Consider the following 4,901-nt stretch of genomic DNA (forward strand, 5'->3'; position numbering starts at 1 on the left):
TGGTGTGAGGAAGGTGAGGTTTAGGTGAGGAGAGATCAGAGGGACAGTCTGGCTTGAGGGTCCACGCAGACAGTCACCAGCTCCTAATCAGTGACCTCTGACCTCCAGTTTGAGTTTGTTTATCTCAGCTCCAGGCCGTCTGTGTTACTGTCACACACACACACACACAGACCTGCATACTGTCACACTTTGACATGCCCTTGAGACTACATATAAAACTGACTTTTCTCTGACACTTGCAGCATCCAACAAGTTGTTCTCGTTTTGTGTTGGAGGTTGGTCTGAATGCATTCATTCACATGAATCTTATGGCCTCACATCACTGCTTCCATTCAGGGTTTAATACCTAGATTATATCATTAATAATGTACACATAATAACTGTAAAATGACCATTGTTCAAGGAAAGAGATATTAATTGGTTAATTAGTAGTTATATGAAATTTGTGTCCATCAGCACCTGCTGACACCGTCTAAAATATTGTTAGTGTTGAACCCAATGATACGGCGATTAATAAATAGTGCGCTCATGTTACCTTTGATTAAGAATCACTATAAGGGAAACAGCAGAAATGATTAATCAATTAAAAATAAATCAGTGATTCTGATAATTAATGGTTTAAGTCACTTCTGAGAAAAAAATCCCAAGCATTACTCATCCTTTGTAAACATTTGCTGCCCACCTTTGTCTGATGAGATAATAAACTGAACATGTAATATGTTTGAATTGTTGGTTAGGCTAAACAGGACATATGATGACATCATTGTGGGCATTAGGAAACTATTATAGGATTTTTTCACTGTCTTCTGACCAATTACAGACCAAGTGATTAATCTACTGGTCAGAAAATAATTCCAATTATCCAAAAATTCCAATTATCATAAGTTGCCGCCCTAGAAACAACCATTTTTATCTAATGAAAACACGTTTTCACAACTCTGGCACCAGCTTGACATCATTATTAAGATGTATAGTCAAACTTTACTTCATCAAAGATTTATGAATCCTGCCGCCAGTAAATTGAGTTTAAGTGGGCCCACATCCCTGAAACAAAAACGATATGAAAGGGCATCTGTCTGACAAAGCCTGGTCCTCTGCTGCCTGTCTCTGTCCCTTACTGCTGTATGCAGATACACAGAAAGATGTAGGAGGAACACGACCTGCTGATGATCCCACACCGCCTGCTGGTTATCGTGTGGAAACCTGACCTTTCCTATAACAATATTGACATTTAAGCTGATAAGTGCTTGGAGCTAATAATTAGTGTGTGAGGCAGATTGAAAGAAGCTCCATGCAAATAGCTCTGGTGACATTACATAATACATAGCTGCTCTCCGTAACAGCACAATGGAAGCGTGATTCGGTCCCTGCTGGCTCCTGGCCAAACAAGCAAACTGCTTTAGTTTTTATTAACCCCCCCAAAAAAACTTCCAACGTCTTACAAACCTACGTTCAGTAGATTATTTTAGCTATAATCTCAAGTAAAAGAAACAGAGACGGCCTCTCAGAGCACATAAAGACCCACATGGCAGCAGCAGTGTTCAAAACATGGTCCCAAGCCCCCAACACGTGGCTCGGGCTTTAATAGCCCAGCACGGATGTAAACACCACATACAGCTCCTACAGCGATGCCAGCGAGTCGCAACGAAGCGTAGCACCTGAACGCAACGTTGGTGGTGACAATCGCTGAAAAATGAACTCAAACAGAACAAACTGGAGGCTGAGTTCATGTTTATTATGCTGCAATCTGGACTGTAAACTCACAGATAAACCAGCCAAGGTTACAGCGATACTGTACCATCTCTGACTGTACTGCCTCTGTGTGCTGGCTGTGTCAGCATCGTGTGCGTGTCGATGTAAATCTCCGCATTAAAGCATCACCTCACATTTCCACTTCAATCGTTTTTAGAATACTATTTAAGACATGTGCGTCTTACCAGCTGCAGTGAATAAAATCACATGGAGTACACCCCGGTCCGTTCACCGTTCACCCTCTGTCAAGACGTTCCCAGTCCGTCAGTCAGTCAGTCTGTCGCTCTGTCTGTACAAACGCTGTCACAACCCAAGAATGTAAGATATCCACTTTGTGTGGAGGATTGTGTATTTTTTGCTCATACCCTCCGATGTACCCCACCACCACGGCCCCGCCCCCTCTATCTCTCAGCACGCCCTCCTCTATTACGTAACAGGGTGCCTTCAGTGATACTGGAATATCTGGTTCACGATCATGTCGAGAATATTCGTCTGCACATGGTTTTAAAAATCCAGGACTATATATGTACATGAGAAAACTCACATCATCAAAACATCTGGTAATATAGGGCCGAGACAGAATTATGGCGTTTTCTGTTTCTATAACCTGGAGGCAAACGGTGATAAGAACAGTTATAGAAACCGATGTAAATGATGCCATCTAATTTTTAGATTCACGTGCATGTAACTGGTGCGGGACGTCCGTCTGTACTGTCACTCTTTTGTTCACATTTAATCTGCCACCGAGATTATTCGGATTAGTGCATAAAAATCTAAACGACACGTCTGACACTTCGGGTACTTCTCGTTTCCAGTCTGTCTCTGCGGACAAGCTGTGAACTCTGGGTGTCTTGCCGTTTTATTCAACAAACACTTTTGATATTTCCAATCTAAAGCACCTTTCTCAAATGGAATTTACATGCGGATGAACGGGTTTAGTAGGAGCCCCTGAAGGCAGCACAAGCCTTCCCATTCTCCTGTCATAAACACTGGGCAAAGACCTTTAATCATACCGCATAAAAATTCCACTTTGCGACACCACCCTCGGTTCCAGCTTTAAACAGACTCCACCACATTAGGAATCAGAATCACAAAACTCATTTATAAGCACGCATTACAGACACACACAGCTCCGTCTATATTAACATTACTGTAGGTGTCTGCTGAAGATGGCTGTCACTCACATAACCTACAGAGTCTTGGCTCGGTCGTACATTCGTAGGCTGCAAACCCGGAAAGGTGTATTTACTGTGGCGAAAACCATTTGGTGCAGTGTACGAGTACACTTTGCATCAAGCAGAATGACATTGAACGGGAAATAGCGAGCAAACGAAACAAATCTACGCATTCTTCCAAATCTGTCGACCTCCTTCCTCTAGCTGAATTCTGAGAGGAAAATCCACCATCTGTACCATTACTTCTCGCACAGTTTCACCAATGATATGAACACAAACATCTCAAATACGTTCGCAGACTGACCAGAAGCTCTTACTTGTATGGTGGTCTCCATAAAATCATGTCTGGTGACTCAGAATCCAGAGCCCGGCAGGAATAACCCTACCCGTCATTGCTAGCCTGCCTGGTTAGCTACTGGCTACGACAGATCTGCGCACAGTACCGCCCCCTAATGGCAATTGCAGTGTGCTGTTCAGTCCAGCCAGAGATGGCAGCTTCATGCAGGATGAAAACTACAACAAATGCGTTACGGAAGAAAAAAAAACCCTCTAACCGGAGAATGGTGTTTGCGAGTCACTCCCTGACTTGACCCGAGAACTAGTCGGCTAGCAAGAAGGAGTTATCGTTAGCGCTAACTGGCTAAAAGTGAGCTAGTTAATGTTGCTGGAGCCTCGCGTCTGACCCTGCATTAATTATTAAAGTTGGTAGTTGAGTGCAGCACATTCCTCATTGTTTGTGTACATACTCACTGGTTTATGGATTAACCACATGGCATTTCCTTAACAGGGGTACATGTAGCAGCTGTCAGGCATCATTCCACTTTACTTACCCAAACAAAGGATGTGAGAGGTCTCCATGGTAACCTTTGTTACCCCCAAATCTAGCGCGCTTCACGCCGACTACCAGTTTGAGCACAGTGCCTCCCTCTGGACAGTTTTATATAGAAACACTGGAAACCCATGAGTCAGTCCATCCAGACGTCCAACTCTCACAACTAAATGACTTTGAAACATATTTGAAACACAAATACGAGTCCGTGAGGTTAGAGAGACCACAGCATCACGCATCGGCAGGACTAAAACTGGCTTCAGTGCCCTTGAGCAACTCCCATTTTGACTTCAGGAAAAAGTTCAGGTGTTTCCATTAAGGACTGCCCCATTTTGCTGAGTTGCCCTCGGAAAGCTATGCCAGGCAGCATGCACATCACCACAGCCCTGGAACGTGGGAAACCTTGATTGCAGCAACGGTTAATGTTATTTGTGTCTCCTGTGTTTGACGTGTCAAAATGTTCAACTGTTTTAAAAGTGAATCAAGTCACTGCAGTGGATCAGAATTCAGGTTTATTGATTACTTCACCAAATGCTTGGAAGATTACATCACAATATTATGTATAGAACCGTATAGCACTTTCATTTCTATGTATCTTACATTGAAAACTTTACAGTCTGCATTTTTTCATTTACTGTATATATATATATTTATATGTTCCCTAGCTTTAGGGAAGAAAAGTAGACATCCATAGTTGCGAGGGAAGGAATGCTTCTCAAAAAATATTTAAATGCACTTTAAATAATTACATACATCCTTCTTTAAAAAAAGGCATGGAATAAACTACAAAGGATCCAGGACGCAGAGATTCCAGTATCTCTGAAGATGTGAGTTTTGGTTTTGCTCCGTTCCTAAATCCCTCTGTGGCTGAACTGTTGAATCTGACACAACACTGATGGGCATTCCAACCATCCAGAGCAAGCAGGTCCACTGGATGGTGTTAATACATGAGCAAACTGTCTGCAACAGATGTGCAAGAGCGTGTGGGAAACAGACAACCACTGTGTCACCTTATAGGGCCAAAGTGATGGATTAGTGGAAGGCTTTATGAGCCAGCTGTAATTCTAAAGCCAGGAGGAGTTGACTCCATGTTAAGTCCTTTAGTGTAAGGCTTAGTGGGTCAACACAAGGAGGAATGCATGGCA

At 42.9% G+C, this 4,901-nt stretch overlaps 1 protein-coding gene across 2 annotated transcripts in view; it reads right to left on the minus strand.

Annotated features, from left to right (window-relative positions):
- Positions 1-3,372, minus strand: part of bcl2l1 (BCL2 like 1) — a 31,040-nt gene extending 27,668 nt beyond the window's left edge. The window contains exon 1 of one of the 2 annotated variants that reach the window (XM_041048367.1): positions 3,245-3,372. The gene's annotated coding sequence lies outside the window, so the exon portion shown is untranslated. Of the gene's footprint in view, positions 1-1,937; positions 2,086-3,244 lie in introns of those variants that run through there. The other variant, XM_041048359.1, reaches the window with a different exon arrangement.
- Positions 3,373-4,901: the final 1,529 nt, after the last annotated feature.

This window comes from Toxotes jaculatrix, chromosome 2, assembly GCF_017976425.1.
Source record: "Toxotes jaculatrix isolate fToxJac2 chromosome 2, fToxJac2.pri, whole genome shotgun sequence".
Lineage (NCBI taxonomy): Eukaryota > Metazoa > Chordata > Actinopteri > Toxotidae > Toxotes > Toxotes jaculatrix.